Here is a 22,356-nt window from a genome sequence, read left to right on the forward strand (position 1 = left end):
CAAAGTTCCGTCAATGTGAACAAGAGGTGACCGAAACGTGTAACCAATGGCACACCATACCATCACGCCGGGTGATGCGCCAGTATGGCGATGGCGAATACACGCTTCCAATGTGCGTTCACAGCGCTGTCGCCAAACTCGGATGCGACCATCATGATGCTGTAAACAGAACCTAGATTCATCGGACAAAATGACGTTTTTCCAATCGTGCACCCAGGTTCGTCGTTGCGTACACCATCGCAGGTGCTCCTGTCTGTGATGCAGCGTCGAGGGTAGCCGCAGCCATGGTCTCCGAGCTGATAGTCCATGCCGCTGCAAATGTCGTCGAACTGTTCGTGCAAATCGTTGTCTTGCAAACGACCCCATCTGTTAACTCAGGGATCGAGACGTGGCTGCACGATCAGTTACAGCCATGCGGATAAGATGCCTGTCATCTCGACTGCTAGTGATACGAGGCCGCTGGGATCTAGCACGGCGTCCCGTATTACCCTCCTGAAGCCACCGATTCCACATTCTGGTAATAGTCATTGGATCTCGACCAATGCGAGCAGCAATATCGCGATACGATGAACCGCAATCGCGATGGGCTACAATCCGACCTTTATCAAAGTCGGAAACGTGATGGTACGCATTTCTCCTCCTTACACGAGGCATCACAACGACGGTCACCAGGTAACGCTGGTCAACTGCTGTTTGTGTATGACAAATCGGTCGGAAACTTTCCTCATGTCAGCACGTTGTAGGTGTCACCACCGGTGCCAATCTTGTGTGAATCCTCTGAAAAGCTAATTACTTGCATATCACAGCATCTTCTTCCTGTCGGTAAAATTTCGTGTCTGTAGCACGTCATCTTCGTGGTGTAGCAATTTTAATGGTTAGTAGTGTGCTAACGGTCGCTCGAAAGATGGTACGACAGTACTCTTATCCATAAACGCTGCTGCTGCCATTAACGGGCAGGCAAACGAGCAACTTAGTGACGCCAGTAAATCATTCAAGAAACCGCCAAGGCAAGATGTGAAGCAATAACGGCACGAATATGAGCCGCGCACGGCTCACAGTTTTTGCTTGAAATTCACTTGTGTTAACTCTTAACGTCAGTCCAGTTGGTCTCTCACCTTTTGTTTCCTTAAAAGAAGAAATCGTGCAAACCTTGAAAGATTGGCAATTTTCTATTACAACACACGGATGTAACAAATGCGATTAGAAAATTTACTCTGAAGCACCAATGAAACTGCTACAGGCATGGGTATCCAAATACAGAGATGTGTAAACAGGCAGAACACGGCTCTGCGATCGGCAACGCCTATATAAGACAACAAGCGTGTGGTACAGCTGTTAGATCGGTTACGGCTGCTACACTGGCAGGCTGTCAAGATAAAAGTAAATTTGAACATGGTGTTACAGTCGGCGCCCAAGCGATAGGACACAGCATCTGCGAGACAGCGATGAAGTGGGGATTTTCCCGCACGACCATTTCATGAGTGTACCGTGAATGTCAAGAATCCTGTAAAATATCGAATCTCCGACATCGCTGCTGCTGGAAAAAGATCCTGCAAGAACGGGATCAACGACGACTGAAGAGAATCGTTCAACGTGACAAAAGTGCAACTCTTCCGCAACCTGCTGCAGATTTCAATGCTGGGCCATCAACAAATTTCAGCGTGCGGGACCATTCAACATCATCGATATGGGCTTTCGGAGCCGAAGGCCCACTTGTGTAGCCTTGATGACTGCACGATACAAAGCTTTATGCCTCGTCTGTTCCCATCAACACCGACATTGGACTATTGATCACTGGAAACATGTTGCGTGGTCGGACCACTCTCGTTTCAAATTATATCGAGCAGATGCAGGTGTACAGGTGTGGAGACAGTCTCATGAATCCGTGGACCCTGCGTGTCACCAGGGGACTGTTTAAGCTGGTGGAGGCTCTGTAATGGTGTGGAGCGTGTGCAGCTGGAGTGATATGGGACGCTTGATACTTCTAGATATGACTCTAACAGGTGACACGTAAGTAAGTATCCAGTCTGCTCATATGCATCCATTTATGTCCACTGTGCACTTGGGCAATTCCAGCAAGACAATTCGAAGACACCAAAGCTCCAGAATGCTACACAGTGGCTCTTATGAGTTTAAACACTTCCGCTCGCCACCAAACTCCCCAGACATGAACATGATTGAGAATATCTGCGATGCCTTGCAACGTGCTGTTCTGAAGAGATCTCCAGCCCCTCGTACTCTTACGGATTTATCGACAACCCTGCAGGATTCATGGTGTCAGTTCCCTCCAGCACTACTTCAGGCACTAGTCGAGTCCATGCCACATCTTGTTGCGACACTTCTGCGTGCTCGCGGGGGCCCTAAAGGCAACGGCCTTGCCGCAGTGGTTACACCGGTTCCCGTGAGGTCACCGAAGTTAAGCGCTGTCGGGCGTGGTCGGCACTTGGATGGGTGACCATCCAGGCCGCCATGCGCTGTTGCCATTTTTCGGGGTGCATTCAGCCTAGTGATGCCAATTGAGGAGCTACTCGACCGAATAGTAGTGGCTTCAGTCAAGAATGCCATCTTACGACCGGGAGAGCGGTGTGCTGACCCCACGCCCCTCCTATCTGCATCCTCCTCCGAGGATGACTCGGCGGTCGGATGGTGCCGGTAGGCCACCCGTGGCCTGAAGACGGACTGTGAGGGCCCTAAACGATATTAGACAGGTGTACCAGTTTCTTTGGCTCTTCAATGTATATCCCTTAGCTGTTACCACTCGTAACTAGCGGTTTTGGATTCAGAATATCCCTGAGAACCAGCCGGTGAGAATATGTTTCCAATTCTGATGCGAGTTGTCACAAAACAATACGTCGGACGCTGTTAACGGCCATCATACTTTATTTAAAACAGTAAAATATCGCATCCTGGTACCGATTATCGGTGCTAAGCTACAGATAAGGCGTATGGAATCGACGCTTTTGGGTAGTTGTAGTGTTTTCAATCTCGTTTTTATAGCTGCTATACTATGGGGATGGATGGTAGTTGACAGCATGTTGGTGACTGTGTGTTTCCTCACCTGTTTTGCTTTGCTGCACGCAGTGAAGCTTTGCAGTGCGGCATAACGAACATATGAGCAGTGCTGAAATCTTGTAATCATGGATTGAGTGGTATTCCTTATCATTTTGGCACTTATGTAAGCACATGCTATGACAATTCCTCTTTCGTATCTCGTGCAAATCGTAAATATTCGCCGAATGCGGCGTATCCATATAACGTGCCATTGACATGTAAACACCATTCGACGGTTTCACAATGCAACACTAATAGGAACGGTAAGATTAGTATCATCGAATCAAGCGAATGTGAATGATGTATTCCTTCGAAGAACAATTCTACATGCGTCTCATTTACGGAGAATGCCAACGAAATTCAGTGAGAGCTAGAGACTTATATGCTCCTATACTACAACGAAGCAAGTTACGGCTTCAAATAGTATATCCTTCACAATCAGGTCCTAGTGAAGTTATATTAATATTGGCAGTACCTTCCTCATTCGTGGATCCTGTAACCTCTAGTCTTTTTTCCCTTTTTGTCCTGCCAAATATCGGAGGCTGTCACTATTTTTGTTCAGGATACGTTATCCACAGCCAGCTTGTGCAACCGGCGTGAATAAACATCATTGCTGATGACCAAAATGAGTGTGTCTAGTGAGGTTAAGACGTACATCATGTGCCATGAGGGTTTGAGTAAGGCGGCCACATTTACAGAGTTGGCAAATGGTTCAAAGCAACGGCACAAAAAGAATAGTGCTCTTTCCTTTCGACAAAAATCAGTAATTTGAGACAAATGCCCAATCAGACTGTAGAAGCATTTTCGGACAGGATACACAAGTTGATGAACGTCCATCCTTACGAGTTGATTAACAAAGTGGATGCTGATGCAGTTTTATTGAGAGAAGCGGAGCATAACGCCTAAAGCGCTGCAGTCATGGACTGTGTGGCTGATCCCGGCGGAAATTCGAGACCTCCCTCGGGCATGGGTGTGTGTGTCTTTGTTCTTAGGATAATTTAGGTTAACTAGTGTGTAAGCTTAGGGACTGATGACCTTAGCAGTTAAGTCCCATAAGATTGCACACACATTTGAACATTTTGTGTTTACCAGCTTTAATAGTGTCCCTTATAGCGTTTTCACTGTTCAGTGTTTTCATGAGGACGCTGCAGAAATTTCCTTTGCTTCTATGCTTATTTTTGTTGCTTGCATTGTATGTGTATTTCACTTGTCTATTCCTAAATGAGCAACTCGCCTCTCTCACCCCCTGCTCAGGTGCATCAGCTGCAAGCGATAAATGCAACGCAGCTGACACAGATGTTTCAGTTTCAGACGCAGCAGATTACAACCCTTCTAAACATGGTACAGCAGTTACGGGCCAACCAAACAACAAACGCTGGGCGACCACGCGTCCAACATGTAACAACTGTAGCTCCGAGTACCATACCGCTATTTCAACAGTTTAACGAAAAAGAAGAGGAAACGCTCGAGTGACTGCAACAGTATGAAGCCCACATTATTGCTCACAAAGTATCAGCTACTGCGAAACGATATCACTTTTTTTCAACAGTAGGAAGTGCAGTCTTTTGCCTCATTCAGAAATTGTTCCCTCACGCCACTCCAAGTGGACTTTTCTATGATCAGGTTGTAGGTTCTCTAACTACACTCATGCTCATAAATCAAGGATGATGCTGATACACGGTGAAACAACGCTCTGGTGGGCGGTTTGCGGGTTTCAATCACCTCGGGGTATGACCATGCGGTGCATTTGACCCACGGTCGTCACACGGTGGCGCTTGCAGCAGTCCACATACGCAGAGGTGTGTTCATGCATGTCAGAGTACGGTGCAGCGAGTAAGTGTGCAGACGTTTTCAGGCGTGCTAATGGTGACCGTGTGTTGAAAATGGCTTAAAGAACACTTATTGATGACGTTATGAGGGGTAGAATACTAGAACGACTGGAGGCTGGTCAAACACAGCAGGTCGTAGCACGGGCCCTCTATGTGCCACAAACTGTGATCTCAAGATTATGGCAACGATTCCAGCGACAGGAAACGTGTCCAGGCGCTACAGTACGGGACGTCCACAGTGTACAACACAACGAGAAGACCAATATCTCACCATCAGTGCCCGCTAACGGCCACGGAGTGCTGCAGGTAGCCTTGCTCGGATCCTTACCGCAGCCACTGAAACAGTTGTCTCCACACACACAGTCTACAGACGACTGAACAGACATGGTTTATTCGCCTGGAGACCTGCAAGGTGCATTCCACTGACCCCTGGTCACAAGAGAGCCCGTAAAGCCTGGTATCAAGAACACGAGTCGAGGTATAGTCTGAACAGGTATTCTCGCCGGGTTTCATCTGGCGTGAACCAGGAACCGGATACCAACCCCTTAATGTCCATGAAAGGAACCTGTACGGAGGTCGTGGTTTGATGGTGTGGGGTGGGATTATGATTGGTGCACGTATGTATTTGACAGAGGAACTGTAACAGGTTGTCCGCAGCTCGTGGTCGTGCGGTAGCGTTCTCGCTTCCCACGCCCGGGTTCCCGGGTTCGATTCCCGGCGGGGTCAGGGATTTTCTCTGCCTCGTGATGACTGAGTGTTGTGTGATGTCCTTAGGTTAGTTAGGTTTAGGTAGTTCTAAGTTCTAGGGGGCTGATGACCATAGATGTTAAGTCCCATAGTGCTCAGAGCCATTTGAACCATTTTTTTGTAACAGGTCAGGCGTAACGGGACGTCATTTTGCACCTTTTCAGGGATGCAGTGGCTCCCACCTTTCTCCTGATGTATGATAACGCACGGCCCCTCCGAGCTGCCATCGTGGAGGAGTACCTTGAAACAGAAGATATCAGGCGAATGGAGTGGCCTGCCTGTTCTCCAGACCTAAACCCCTTCGAGCACGTCTGGAATGCTCTCGGTCGACTTATCGCTGCACGTCTTCAAACCCCTACGACACTTCAGGAGCTCCGACAGGCACTGGTGCAAGAACGGGAGGCTATACCCCAGCAGCTGCTCGACCACCTGATTCAGAGTACGCCAACCCCTTGTGCAGCCTGCGTACGTGTGCATGTTGATCATATCCCATATTGATGTCAGGGTACATGCGCAGGAAACAGTGGCGTTTTGTAGCACATGTGTTTCGGGACGGTTTTCTCAACTTATCATCAATGTCGTGGAGTCGCAGATTTGTGCCGTGTGTGCTCCCTATGTGCCTAAAGTATTATCGCCAGTTTTGTGTAGTGCCACGTTGTGTGGCACCACATTCTGCAATTATCCTTAATTTATGAGCATGAGTGTATTATGACCAACAAGTGAATGTGGTGGCAGCTAGGTATCAGTTCTTTCGTAGTGAGAAAACGTCAGAACAAACTCATCAAGAGTTGGTAACAGATTTGCAGGGTATGACGAGGAACTGCAAATTCAAATGTGCTTGTGGTGCTTTAGATTCAGATGTTATGTTGCGTGATGTGATCGTGTACAATGTAACTGATGTCAGACTTAGAGAACAGATTTTGAAACAATCAGATCAATCATTTCATCGTATAGTGCTAATTCTAGATCAGTATGATTCAGGTACCGTAGTGGTCGACAAATTTGAGCAACCACCAAATGTGTTGGACTGGATCGTCCCTTGCATACGAGCAGCCCAGTGGGTAGCGACAGCACACACGCTGCAAGCCGTGTAAACAGTTCACTAAACAGGCAGCTACATCAGTGAATAGAATTAAGTCATGTCCTCGGTGCTATTCACTGCACAAACACCAAGATTGCCCGTCCAGACAAGCACAGTGTTACGTTTGTGGCAAGAAAGGTCACTTACAATCCGTATGTTTGCAACGCAACAAACACAAGAATTCCGCCCAGTCACAAAAATCTAGTCACAAAGCCCACGTAATCAGTGCAGTGTATTCAAAGCCTGCTGTAGGTATTAAGAAAACAAGTAAGAAAACAGTTTCTTCAGTGCTACGCCAGCCCAACAAACGTTTTGTTCATTTCAATCTTACTGGGAAACGTGTGAAACTTCACTTGGACACCGGTGCCTCTGTCACATTGCTGAATCGTACCGCATATGAACTGTTAGGCTCCCCATTCCTGTATAAAACTAGCACGCATCTGACGGCTTATAATAGAGAAGACATTCCCGTTCTCTGAAAATGTACTTTGCCTGCCATGTGTCTCTCGCATACGTGAACTATGACTTTCACTGTGCTACAATCACACGATTGTGAGAACATATTTTGCCTTGCTTCGTTTGATTTGTTTGGCATTCAAATTCAGGACAGTGTGTTGTCAGTGACTGCATTCAATGACAAAGACAGTGTAGCTAGCTTGCTGAAAGAATTTCTTGAACTCTTTTGTGAATCTGTAGGCAAGGGTACCAATTTTGTTGCACATATTAGTATGAAAGACTGTGTTCAACCAAAATTTTGCCTGGCCAGAACTGTTCCCGTTGCATTACGGGACAAAGTCGCTGCTGAACTTAAAAAATTGCAAGATACTGGAGCTATTGCGACCATACAAGCTAGTCAATGGGAAAGTCCACTGCTTTTGCTTCCCAAACCTTCACGTCGCGTTCGCCTCTGTGTTGATTATACGTCTACAGTCAACCTACAAACTGTGATTCATTGCCACTCCCAGAGGATCTTATGGACAAATGAGGTGCTGGTCGTTACTTTTCAAAAATTGATTTGCGAGACGCGTATCTTCAAATACCACTAGACGAAGAGTCTGAAACCGTGTGTGTTGTGAACACTCATTTGGGGTTGTTTAAACATTTGCGTTTGCCGTTTCGCTGTGCTTCCGGAACAGCCATTTCCCAATGGTATTTGGAACAGCTGACTGCTCAAGTACCAAAATGTTAAAAGTATTTGGCCGGCCAGGGTGGCCGAGCGGTTCTAGGCGCTACAGTCTGGAACCGCGCGACTGCTACGGTCGCAGGTTCGAATCCTGCTTCGGGCATGGATGTGTGTGATGTCCTTAGGTTAGTTAGGTTTAAGTAGTTCTAAGTTCTAGGGGACTGATGACCTCAGAAGTTATGTCCCATAGTGCTCAGAACCATTTGAACTATTTTTTAAAAGTATTTGGATGATATTGTCGTAGCAAGTCGTACACCTGAAGAACACATTGCAAATTTGCGTGCTTTGTTTCATTTATTATATTATGCGGGACTAAAGTGTAAACTGGACAAGAGTGATTTTTTTTAAACCTGAGCTACAGTATTTTGGTCATGTCATAAACAGTCAAGGTGTACATCCTCTTCAGTCACATTTGTTAGTCATACATGACCTGACAGTTCCTCGTAATGTCACAGTATTGTAATCAGTCTTAGGGAAAATGAAATATTATATTCGGTTCATACCGAATGCTGTCCAAATCGCGCTCCATCGCGTCGCTTGCGTGGCAAGAACGTCCTCTTTGTTTGGACAGATGAGTGCCAAGAAGCTTTTCAAAACCTTAAAGATTCATTGCTAAGTGATCGATACTTGGTTCACTTTGATACTGAGAAACCAGTTGTGTTGCTAGTTGACGCTTCCTCTTACGGAATCGGTGCAGTGCTGTCGCAAAGGTTAGGTGATAAAGACAGGCCTGTTGCTTTCGGGTCAAAAGTATTGTCCAAAGCTCAGTGCGACTACTCACATATAGTGAAAGAGGCATTGGCAAATTCCACCACTATTTGTATGGCAGAAAATTCTACTTTGTAACGGATCATAAGCCATTACAGTCCTTGTTGCATCCGACGAAGCCGGTTCCTGTACGAACTGCCCAAAAATTGCAGATATGGGCTTTGTTGTTGTCTCAATAACAGTACGAGATTGTGTATCGTCCGACAGCTCAATATGGTAATGCGGACACATTTGCACATCTTCCAATTGGCCCCGATACAGACTTTGACGCTTCTGCTGCCTCTTGTTGTCACATAGATTCTCACGATTCTGAATTGCTTCAATCCTTTCCTCTGAACTATAGGAAAATTGCACAGGCCACTGAAGCTGATTCAGATCTGAACATTCTGATAAAATACATTCGCACATCTTGGTCTCACTTATTGCATGACATAAAGAACTCTGTAGTGGGCCGATACTTGGCATGTTCAGCATAGCCTCGCTATACAGCGATGTGTGATTCTTATTCGAAATGACAGTGGACAGTCACGTGTTTTGATCCCTAAAGGTTTGCAAAAAGAAGTGTTGTAGTTCCTTCAGCAAGGACAGTTGGAGAGTGTTGGTACGAAACGGTTAGCGCGTCGACACGGCACGGTATGGGCATCCAAATAGAACATCACGTCAGTGTCACGTAAGTGCGGAAAATCCGTCCGCTCCGCCACAAAAGTTCTCTGCTTGCCCTAAGTCGCAATCACCATGGTAAAGTGTGCACATAAACTTTGCGGGACTCATTTGGAATACTCGTTGGTTGATTGTGGCAGACTCTTGCTGTGCCAATGAACTCGACAACGTCACGTAGCACAATTCCGGTGTTTGCCACTATTTTTGACCTCGAAGGTTTGCTTGAAGTCATAGCGCAGGACAAAGGCCTTCGGTTCACGTCAAATGAACCTGAATCATTCTGTGACGCAAAGTCATACAGAATCTAACTAGTGCACTTTCCATCCACAGTGCAACGGCGAAGCAGAACGTTCTGTCAGTACCTTCAAGCAGCAGGGGCCCTATTCTGTATCGTTCATACCGATCGGTGTAGTAGGTTAGTCTCGGTAGTGACGTCATTTTCGGTTCTTTATCGAAATATCCTATTCAGTAAGCTTCTGAGACTTGTTACCGAACGGTCCTCCCAGCGATTTTACGATAATTGTACCGAGAGGTTTTGGATTTCGGTCTGGCCCTGTCGATCGATGAGCTGTGGTTTGTTATTTTAAACATATTTAGCGGTTTTAGCTTTGGATGTAGTGATTGTGTTACTAAAGAATCACCAGAGGACGCATCCTGTTGGAAAGTTAGTTCGTAATAGACTATTTTCCTTTGTTAGAAATATGGTTAGGTTAGGTTGTTACTGTAAATGATTACATAAAAAAAGGTTTTCGGCCAATGTTCTCTCAAAATACGTGTTATTTTTATGCAAATAAGAGTTTAAATATCATTAAATATCAAGACATCGGCTCTGCTTACGTATATTACATGAGTGTGAACTGACGTTATTTGTGCCTTTGTGTACTTTTTCCCACAAATGGGTTAGTTAGTAACTATCGAAACGTGTTTACAACTTTCAAGTAACAATGGAAAGCAATTATGTGAAGCCTGATATTGGAAACCTTGCAAACTATCACGCATTTATGACTTACGCAGCACCGTTTGGCAACGAAGTCAGCCTACGTTGCTCTACACAATACTACAACAAATGAGCATTTCGTGTCTATTAGGTGTGGCCAAGTGGTTAGCGCGCTGGAATGCAATACGAAAAATCAGGGGTTCGCGCAATGGTGGTTGCAAAAAATTTTTTTTAACTCTTCATATATGCACCACGTTCTGAGACATTGTTATTTGTGTAAGTTAAGATTTTTCTGCAATATTCGTTATTACTTACATGTAAGAGCGCGCTTCCGCAGTAATGATTTCGTGATTTCTGTGTGTTTAAAGAACGAAATATGAAAATGTTGGAGATGAAATTACAGTGAGTGAAACAACCGACAGTGAACATTATATTTTTTCTTATCAGAAATCATTCACCATTTTTTCCGAATATGTAACGATTTCCGAGTATGTGGTTAGACAGGAATCTAAGAGCACAACTTAAATTACTGGGAACGTAACTAGCACCAGTCATCTTCATAATCTTGCTTGTCACAAGTATTTATCTGCGATCAAATGCTCAACCACAGTAGACAGAGGTGAAAGATCTATGCCGTAATATTTTTAGACTGCGGCACCACGTACGAAACATTTTCATTCATGAGAAGCATGTTATAAACTTCGACGAACTGCAGGAACTCTCGAAAATGCGTTTTTTTTTCAATTTTGTTTTTAAGACCCAATGTTTGGCGCATCATATAGGGAAGTACTTCTCTAGGAGCGTGTCATAACCACATTCTGTTTATCTTCTTATTCTTTGAAACTCTCAGAATCAATTTTTCGGGTGTTTTTATAGATGTATTAGTACAATGTGGTACTACACACTGTTCCTAACTCATTTTCCGAAACGTAAAATCCAAAACGTAATGTCAGTGTGAATGACAATAAGATGACATAATGCGGCATTTACGACAATCTGCAGAATACAGTCAAATACGCTATCATTATTATGCATGCATGTAAACATGCGGTCAGAGAAACTGTAAAATTTTTTATGCATTTCAACTGAGAATCATGGAAATGGATATACTGCGCCTCATACTGATAAGGAGGAGGCAAGGGCGATGAAGGCGGGCACGTCAGCTCGATGGAATGCGGCGTCTTGCGTTATGGCAACGTAAAAGCAATTTTCGGTACTTGGAAGAATAGTGCGCCTGTGTCGTCTGCTAGCCGCTTTCTGTTCGTGGCGCTGTGCGCTGTGCAGTGTGCATGCGCGGATCTGCGGCCGCTTGCTTTTGATTGGCTCGCGCGACACGAACCGACAACAGCGCTTCGGTTCTCTAGACCCGAACGGTATCGCCACCGAAATGCATACTGAATAACGCAGGGACTCTAATTCGAGTACTAGACCGTTCGGTGCTATTGAGTACCGAAACGATCGACACGATGGCGGAAAGAAACAGAATAGGCACCCAGATGGCCAAACTTCGGACCGCATACACCAAGGATCAAGCATTGCAACTGTTTCTCGCCTCCAATCGTTCGCATGCGCAAGATGGACCATCGCTGGGAGAGTTGTTTCACGGCCTCTGCGATCGGACACTGCTCCACCTGCTCCACCCTCCTTAGCATCTGGCGCCGAAGGAAGCCCATTTGCGGATCCCGAGGACAGTGCGGCCACGGCAGCCGCCAGAGGGTGTCATCACGACACCGCGGGACGACCCCATGGAAACGGAGCCTTCACCTCCGCCGCCTCCTCTCGTCCTACCCAAGGAGCAGGACCCGCCCACGCCGCAGCATCCGACCCTTCTACATCTTCTTATGGGCCTCAGGAGGTGGACGCGTGCCCTTCTGGTCGTTTCACGGGGGACGTTTCCGCCAGAGCGAAGGCTGGTGGCGGGTTACGACTGGAGGTCCATCGTCCTCTGCAGCCACAGGTTCCAGTCCTTCGTAGCATCCACGCTCCTGCCTCCCCTCTGGTTATCAGGCTCCTTATACTACGATGGTCCATCGTTTTGGGGAGGTGGGGGGGGGGGGGGGGGGGAGGGATGTTACGGCGTAAAGTCAAGCGTCGGCACACCAGTTGGGAACGAGAGAGCAGAGAGGGTTGTGGAAAGGATGTCAGCCAATTGTACGCTGACCGACCCTTCCCCAGGACGACAACGCGACAACATCGGCCTCTATGCGAAGAGAACATAAGTGCTGCGCCCGACTGACCAAGGCCCAGTTCTCCCCACAACTCACCACACCAGCAGAGATCCGTAAAATTACCCGGAAGACTCGGAATAACGCGCCAGGCAACGACTCTATAAGCAACACCGATTTGAAACAGTTGCCCAGGAAGCCAACTGTGCTCCTTACCCGAATTTTCAACGGCTGTCTTCTATAGGGATATTTTCCTACGGCATGGAAGACGGCTCGAGTAGTTCCAATACCCAAGCCAGGTAAAGACCTAGCAGAACCCAACAGTTACCGGCCAATTAGCCTCTTGCTGACCCTTGGCAAGGTGCTCGAGAGAGCGCTGTTGAAGAGGCTCCATGACACGCTTACAGCGCATGATGTTATACGACCCGAACAATTCGGTTTCAAGGACAAGTTATCTGCCGAACTTCAACTTCTACGGATCACGGAACGGATACAAGAAGGATACAACAAGCAGCACTTCACGATTGGTGTATTCCTTGACATCGAAAAAGCTTACGATAAGGTGTGGCGGTCCAACCTTATCTTCAAACTACATCGCACCACCCCTATTGCGGATTGTTACATTGGACTCATAGACAGCTTTCTACAGGACAGGAAACTGTAGGTCCGAGTAGACGATAAAAACTCCGAAATGAAACTGATCTCCGCAGGAGTTCTGCAGGGCTCTGTCCTTTCGCGTCTGCTTTTCAACTTATACACTCCTGGAAATGGAAAAAAGAACACATTGACACCGGTGTGTCAGACCCACCATACTTGCTCCGGACACTGCGAGAGGGCTGTACAAGCAATGATCACACGCACGGCACAGCGGACACACCAGGAACCGCGGTGTTGGCCGTCGAATGGCGCTAGCTGCGCAGCATTTGTGCACCGCCGCCGTCAGTGTCAGCCAGTTTGCCGTGGCATACGGAGCTCCATCGCAGTCTTTAACACTGGTAGCATGCCGCGACAGCATGGACGTGAACCGTATGTGCAGTTGACGGACTTTGAGCGAGGGCGTATAGTGGGCATGCGGGAGGCCGGGTGGACGTACCGCCGAATTGCTCAACACGTGGGGCGTGAGGTCTCCACAGTACATCGATGTTGTCGCCAGTGGTCGGCGGAAGGTGCACGTGCCCGTCGACCTGGGACCGCACCGCAGCGACGCACGGATGCACGCCAAGACCGTAGGATCCTACGCAGTGCCGTAGGGGACCGCACCGCCACTTACCAGCAAATTAGGGACACTGTTGCTCCTGGGGTATCGGCGAGGACCATTCGCAACCGTCTCCATCAAGCTGGGCTACGATCCCGCACACCGTTAGGCCGTCTTCCGCTCACGCCCCAACATTGTGCAGCCCGCCTCCAGTGGTGTCGTGACAGGCGTAAATGGAGGGACGAATGGAGACGTGTCGTCTTCAGCGATGAGAGTCGCTTCTGCCTTGGTGCCAATGATGGTCGTATGCGTGTTTGGCGCCGTGCAGGTGAGCGCCACAATCAGGACTGCATACGACCGAGGCACACAGGGCCAACACCCGGCATCATGGTGTGGGGAGCGATCTCCTACACTGGCCGTACACCACTGGTGATCGTCGAGGGGACACTAAATAGTGCACGGTACATCCAAACCGTCATCGAACCCATCGTTCTACCATTCCTAGACCGGCAAGGGAACTTGCTGTTCCAACAGGACAATGCACGTCCGCATGTATCCCGTGCCACCCAACGTGCTCTAGAAGGTGTAAGTCAACTACCCTGGCCAGCAAGATCTCCGGATCTGTCCCCCATTGAGCATGTTTGGGACTGGATGAAGCGTCGTCTCACGCGGTCTGCACGTCCAGCACGAACGCTGGTCCAACTGAGGCGCCAGGTGAAAATGGCATGGCAAGCCGTTCCACAGGACTACATCCAGCATCTCTACGATCGTCTCCATGGGAGAATAGCAGCCTGCATTGCTGCGAAAGGTGGATATACACTGTACTAGTGCCGACATTGTGCATGCTCTGTTGCCTGTGTCTATGTGCCTGTGGTTCTGTCAGTGTGATCATGTGATGTATCTGACCCCAGGAATGTGTCAATAAAGTTTCCCCTTCCTGGGACAATGAATTCACGGTGTTCTTATTTCAATTTCCAGGAGTGTATATAAATGACGTCCCAACAGTCCCCCTTGTTACGGCGAGTTTTTATGCGGACGATACGGCCTTTCTGATAACTGGACGACACTTGGACCAGCTAATCGCTAGGTGCGATGACAACTTGCTGTAATGGAAAGCTGGGCGCTGCAAAATAAGATAACGATCAATCCGGCGAAGAAGCCAGCCGTTATGTTCACACGGAGGAAACCAGTTCTGAATGACAGACTCCAAATAGCTGATCAATTTATCCCATGGTCGCTGCGAGTGAAGTACCTCGGTGTCTACCTTGACAAAATATTACTCTTTACGCAGCATATTGACGACAAGAAGACGGCAGCCCAGAAGATGGCCAGGTCATTGATTCCGTTCCTGAAGAGTCAGGCTCTCAACCCTAAGACTAAACTCGAATTGTATAAGGCAACGGTGGAACACACAATGTTATATGGCTCCACCTCGTGGGGAACTACCTGCGTCTCCAACAACAACAAACTTCAAACGCTGCATAACATTTGCTGTCGATGGATCACAGGAGCTCCATGGTGGACAAGAAACATCGACATCCGCACCGCACTCATCGAGACCACTATATAAGAGAAGGTCCATGACAAGGCTCTACGAGTTTTTGACAAAATCGATGCCCTTAGGGACGAAGTTCGACAATTAGAATCGGTAGGAACGGTGAACCCTGCAAGATGGCACAAGTATCGAGTACCGAAATCAATAACGTTTAACCCCCCCTGCCCTCCCCCCCCCCCCCCCCCCCACAGGCAATCTGTCATAACACGAGGAAGCAGTCACACATAACAGCCTAGACACATCTCACCCTCCATAGCAGATAGACATCACCAAAGACAGCAGGCTAAAGGACCCATTGAGTGCCCAAGCCTAACTGAATGTGTAATAAATAAAGTGTTTTCCTTTTATCCTTACATCCCATCCTAGAATAATAAGTCATCAAGCATGATCTCTTCAGCCCACACTACACAGTATATAATAAAAAAAGACCCAGTTCTACAGAAGCTTCAAGACTAGCGACCTGAATAGAAGAGTCAAATCTATTACTCGCTTGTATTAGGATTGTTTACACTGAAGAACCTTACTTATTTAGCATGTCGCCATTTGCTTGCCACACAACTGTGTAATGTTCAAAGAAAAGTATTGTCGTTTACTTTTTTGTAATAAAACTCGTTAATACGATTTGTCTGAATGTTGTCTAGCGACCCGAGAAAGCAGGTTTCCTAGACACCCCATAATCGACGACTAGGCAGGATTCAACATTTGGCGACGAGGACGGGATTGAGCAGATTTTGTATTTATAATTCTGTATTCACCTGACCAGAAGTCCTGATCCTCCGTCCTCCGAACTTCACTAATTCCCACTATATCTAACTTTAACCTATCCACTTCTCTTTTTAAATTTTCCAACCTACTTGCCCTATTAAGGGACCTGACATTCCACGCTCCGATTCGTAGAACGCCAGTTTTGTTTCTTCTGATAACGACAGCCTCCTAGGTAGTCCCCGCCAGGAGATCCTCTGGAATATCTTACCCAAGAGGATTCCATCATCTTTTAACCATATAGTAGAACTGCACGCCCTCGGGAAAAATTACAGCTGTAGTTTCCCCTCGATTTCTGCCGTTCGGAGTACCATCACAGCAAGGCCATTTTAATTGATGTACCAACGTCAGATCAATCAATCATCCAGACGCTTGCTCCTGCAACTACTGAAAAGGTTGAGGCACCAAGCCTCCCCACCAACGGCAAAGTCCAAGGTTCATGGGGGGTCTCAGGTAAAGAGAAACTGAAATAACTCTGGTATTTACCACATGTCTCTGTTGTAATCTCATCAAAATGTTTGACATCGATTGAAAATCTGACACACACAAGACTAAAAATCAGAAATTAATTATTTAAATAATAAATTTTTCAATATAATATGTTTTTAAAACGTATTAAAAAGTATACAGGAATTTCTCCTGGCCCCATAAAGATTTGTAGCCCCATAAAGATAGCTCTGAAAATTTGTGCTCGTGGATTTTTAATGACTATGAAAATACTTTCCAAATTTAAAACGAAAACAATGGAGTTCATGCAATACATAAACGATGCATAAACAGTTGACCTCACTAATACTATCTGTTTCATCTGCCTCACGTATTTTTTAACTCTACAGGTATTGTCATAGCTGTTAAAAATTCGCAATTACAGATTTTCAGGCCTATCTGTATCGACATTGGCTTCTGTTTCTGATTCTCCGGCCGACGTTTGATTGATGACGAGTAGGAAAATCATGAATCAAACATCAGCCGAAGAACCCGGACAGAAGCCAACAGGCAATTTGTCAATAAGTTGCCACGAAAACCTTAACAATTTATCTATATGGGGTTAGGAATCTGTATGCGGCTAGGAGACATACTTTTCGAAACGTATTCCCAGTTGCGGATGTGTAACGGAATGACTACAATGACAATTTGTGCTGAACCAGGACTCGAACGCGCGCTGTCGCGTTATCGTAAGGCTATCCGAGTACGTGTCACAGCCAGACCCAAACTTCCGTATGTCGTCAGTCAGGTGTCTACAGTTTGCACTCGTACAGGAGTGAAGTGGAATAGATGGAGAATTATAGATGGCAAGATGGGTAGATATCGGAGTGGACTTGATTGTCTGCGAGAGGAAGTCGGCTGGATATCGTTGGGATTGGGTACGGAGAGTATGTAGATGTCGGCACAGAGAGATATGTTTGTAAGGGTGCGGCAGCATACCAGGGTTGGTGATCAGAGGGGAAAGAATGACACTATTCGAACTAGATTGCGGATAGTGTAGGATGCGTGGGAGTGTTCAAGTTGGGTGAGAGGGATGGGACTTTGATGAAGTGCTAGCGGATCCACATGGGGAAGATAAATAGACGCGGAAAGAAAGGATTTGGAGGAACTGATAGAATTTAACAGAGTACACGAAAGAACTTGCCCCCCTTCTAACAGCCGTGTACCGTGTCTCTAGAGGAACGGAGGGTTCCAAATAATTGGAAAAGAGCACAGGTAGTCCCAGTCTTCAAGAAGGGTCGTCGAGCAGATGCGCAAAACTATAGACCTATATCTCTGACGTCGATCTGTTGTAGAATTTTAGAACATGTTTTTTGCTCGAGTATCATGTCGTTTTTGGAAACCCAGAATCTACTCTGTAGGAATGGCATGGATTCCGGAAACAACGATCGTGTGAGACCCAACTCGCTTTATTTGTTCATGAGACCCAGAAAATATTAGATACAGGCTCCCAGGTAGATGCTATTTTTCTTGACTTCCGAAAGTCGTTCGATACAGTTCCGCACTGTCGCCTGATAAACAAAGTAAGAGCCTACGGAATATCAGACCAGCTGTGTGGCTGGATTGAAGAGTTTTTAGCAAACAGAACACAGCATGTTGTTATCAATGGAGAGACGTCTACAGACGTTAAAGTAACCTCTGGCGTGCCACAGGGGAGTGTTATGGGACCATTGCTTTTCAATATATATATAAATGACCTAGTAGATAGTGTCGGAAGTTCCATGCGGCTTTTCGCGGATGATACTGTAGTATACAGAGAGGTTGCGGCATTAGAAAATTGTAGCGAAATGCAGGAAGATCTGCAGCGGATAGGCGCTTTGTGCAGGGAGTGGCAACTGACCCTTAACATAGACAAATGTAATGTATTGCGAATACATAGAAAGAAGGATCCTTTATTGTATGATTATATGATAGCGGAACAAACACTGGTAGCAGTTACTTCTGTAAAATATCTGGCAGTATGCGTGCGGAACGATTTGAAGTGGAATGATCATATAAAATTAGTTGTTGGTAAGGCGGGTACCAGGTTGAGATTCATTGGGAGAGTCCTTAGAAAATGTAGTCCATCAACAAAGGAGGTGGCTTACAAAACACTCGTTCGACCTATACTTGAGTATTGCTCATCAGTGTGGGATCCGTACCAGATCGGGTTGACGGAGGAGATAGAGAAGATCCAAAGAAGAGCGGCGCGTTTCGTCACAGGGTTATTTGGCAAGCGTGATAGCGTTACGGAGATGTTTAGCAAACTCGCAGACTCTGCAAGAGAGCCGCTCTGCATCGCGGTGTAGCTTGCTCGCCAGGTTTCGAGAGGGTGCGTTTCTGGATGAGGTATCGAATATATTGCTTCCCCCTACTTATACCACCCGAGGAGATCACGAATGTAAAATTAGAGAGATTAGAGCGCGCACGGAGGCTTTCAGACAGTCGTTCTTCCCGCGAACCATACGCGACTGGAACAGGAAAGGGAGGTAATGACAGTGGCACGTAAAGTGGCCTCCGCCACACACCGTTGGGTGACTTGCGGAGTATAAATGTAGATGTCGATGTAGACATATATCCATGCCACATTTCCATAGGGGAGGATAGGTCAGACCAAAGTCTTGTAGGTGTGGAAGAAAGTGAAGGGGTGTAATCCCCAAATATGGCCAGTCAGTAGTTTTGGTCTATTTTGAGTTTTCTGTTGGATGATTATTAGATGGGATTTTGTGTGTTAGTTAATTGGATAGGACGGTTCTAGACGATGAGGTAGAAGTTATGGAGGCTGAAGCTGCGGCTGGTTCGTCCTATGATTATGTCGGCATTTCTAAGGGTAGATCTCGAAGCGTCATTGGCTACTCCAGGAGGTAACACATCATGACGTCTTTAGAGAAATAAAATCTTCTCTATAAAAATTAACATGGATTCCACAAACCCAAATCTTGCGAAATTCAGCACGCGCTGTTCCTCCATGAGATTCATAGCGCCGTACACAAAGGTTGGTGCCGTGTTCCTTGACTTCAGGAAGGCGTTTAGCACCGTCTCGCACTGCCGTTCAGTGAAGAAACTACGAGCTTACCGAGTACTGGTTAGGTTTGTGACTGGATGCAAGACTTCCCTATATGTATAACTCAACACGTTGCTCTTAATGAAACAAAATCCACAGATGTAAAGGTAATTTCGGAGTATCCGAAGAAAGTGTATTAGACCCGTTACTGCTTACAGTATATGTAAACGATCTAATAGAAAGCTTCGGAAGTTCATTAGGACCATTTGCAAATTATACGGTTGTCTACCAACACCAGAAGACAGTGTGAATTTGCAGAATGACCTGCAGACGATTAACGAATGTTGAAGGCTCTGGCAACTGATTCTGAACGTAAATGAATTTAACATATTGCGCGTACATAGGAAAAGAAATCTACCACTGTAAAACTACACTATTCATAGGAAAATAGTAGGAAAAGCAATCGCCGACTGAGATTCATAGGAAGAATTTTAGGGAAATGTAATTCATCCAAAAAGGAAGTGCCTTACAAGGCGCTTGTTCGAACGATTCTTGAATATCGTTCTTCTGGGATCCTTACGAGGTAGGACTGGTAGAAAAGATAGAGAACATCCAAAGAGAAACGGCGCGTTTCACTAAGGGATCGCTTTGTCCGCGCGAGATGGTTATAGTGGTGCTCAACAAACAGTGCCCAGACGCTACAAGAGAGCTGTTGTGAATGACGGTGAGGTTTGCTACTGAAATTTCGAGAGGGCTCTTTTCGGGACGAGTCGAACGACATATTACGTCCTCCGACAAACATCTCGCGAAATGACCACGACGTGAAAATTCGAGAAAATCTAATACAGAAGGGCTTACAGACAATCAGGGTGCCCACGTACCATAGCAAGTGGAACAGGAAAGGGATAAACCAGTTAGTAGCATCAGACGAACGGTCCGAAATACACGGTTAGATGGCTTGCGAAGTATTACGTACATATAGATGTAGAGGACGTAAACTGATTGACTTGGATTTGAAAGGATTGTCGGCATTTCAGGAGTGTAGGATAGACGGCGAGGAAAGTGGTGATATCGGCATGCTAAAAGAGGTGGCCTTGCGGAGGTGGTTGGGGCATATCGGTAGTTTAGATGATAAGAGAGTGGTCAGAGCCTCTGCGCACGGAATGGAAGATAAGGGAATCGGAATTGTTAATAGTAGCAAAGGATGGGCACTTAGGTAAGAAGCATGTAACAAGGCGGACATTGTTAATTGGAAGTACATAGGTCTAGAGTTTGAATAGAACACCTGAATGCCGTACACGGTCACAGGCTTTCTCCAGGTCGAGGGAGGCAAAAATGTCGGACTTCTGGATATTGAGGCGGTGGGATAGGAGATGAGTGAGGTACAGGACCCTCTGAGAGAGACAGTGTGTATCACGGAGAAGCTTACTGCTGAAATTCCAAGAGCATGCATTCCAAAAAGCTTAGGGCAGCATACCATTTCCCATGTAGCGAAGTGACACTTTTAGTACACGCGCAGCACTCGATCATCGAAATGGACGCACCATCGTTGTCCATTTGCAGTTTTTTGTGTTCGCGTCCGTACCGCGGATTGCGTGGACTTTGTGTCTGTCGGCAAGACCCTCTCGCTGCGTAAGCTAGCAGGAAAGCGTGCGCGCTTTCTTCGTCCGCTGACGTTTCCGAAGCCTTCTGATCTCTGACACTATTTTCGCTCATTTACTCGCCTTCTCTAAGTTCTTCTCTCAGTTTGCTCTTGTGGCCTTGTTTGTATGCCGCTGACGATCCTCGATCCATGGCTTTCACTTTCTGGATTACTCTCGGTCTGTCGTTTCGGATTTTACTGTTTCCGCCCTCGACCACTCGATTCTTACGGCCACGTCATCTTCGGCGTGAACTATTGTTGACGGCGTTGGTTTGCTGTCGATTCTGATGAGAACAACTCTATCACTTAACTGTTCACTGTAACTTATTCTATGTCCTACCTTCCTATTCATAACGAATCCTACTCCTGTAGTTCCTGCTGCTGCTGATACAATTTTTTTTTAATTTTTTATTTCTTTTATACCACACCAAATATACGTGCAACTGGCGCGGCATTGTGCACTAAGTAAACAAACAAATAATCTCCGGACTGTCCAACACAGAGGTAATGCGTATGGGGAAACGGAAAATGTAATTCGTACACGATGCCGAAGCGTGTGCCGCTACCCTCCTTAGCTCCATCAACCATGTGTGCCCTCACGCATGTCGTATGTTGTTCCACCGACAATCGGTCAGCTCTTGTCAGCTCTAGTTACGTGGAGGGTCGCATGTCATTTCTGGGAACCCAGAATCTACTCTGTAGGAATGGCATGGATTCCGGAAACAACGATCGTGTGAGACCCAACTCGCTTTATTTGTTCATGAGACCCAGAAAATATTAGATACAGGCTCCCAGGTAGATGCTATTTTTCTTGACTTCCGGAAGGCGTTCGATACAGTTCCGCACTGTCACCTGATAAACAAAGTAAGAGCCTACGGAATATCAGACCAGCTGTGTGGCTGGATTGAAGAGTTTTTAGCAAACAGAACACAGCATGTTGCTCTCAATGGAGAGACGTCTACAGACGTTAAAGTAACCTCTGGTGTGCCACGGGGAGTGTTATGCGACCATTGCTTTTCACACTATATATAAATGACCTAGTAGGCTGTGTCGTAAGTTCCATGTGGCTTTTCGCGGATGATGCTGTAGTATACAGAGAAGTTGCAGCATTAGAAAATTGCAGCGAAATGCAGGAAGATCTGCAGCGGATAGGCACTTGGTGCAGGGAGTGGCAACTGTCCCTTAACATAGACAAATGTAATGTGTTGCGAATACTTAGAAATAAGGATCCTGTATTGTATGATTATATGATAGCGGAACAAACACTGGTAGCAGTTACTTCTGTAAAATATCTGGGAGTATGCGTGCGGAA

At 46.4% G+C, this 22,356-nt stretch overlaps 1 pseudogene; it reads left to right on the top strand.

Moving 5' to 3' along the window:
• Positions 1-2,365: 2,365 nt before the first annotated feature.
• LOC126420094 (5S ribosomal RNA) lies at positions 2,366-2,483 on the top strand (annotated as a pseudogene).
• The last annotated feature ends 19,873 nt before the right edge of the window (positions 2,484-22,356 follow it).

Source organism: Schistocerca serialis, chromosome 9 (assembly GCF_023864345.2).
Source record: "Schistocerca serialis cubense isolate TAMUIC-IGC-003099 chromosome 9, iqSchSeri2.2, whole genome shotgun sequence".
In the NCBI taxonomy this organism is placed as follows: domain Eukaryota; kingdom Metazoa; phylum Arthropoda; class Insecta; order Orthoptera; family Acrididae; genus Schistocerca; species Schistocerca serialis.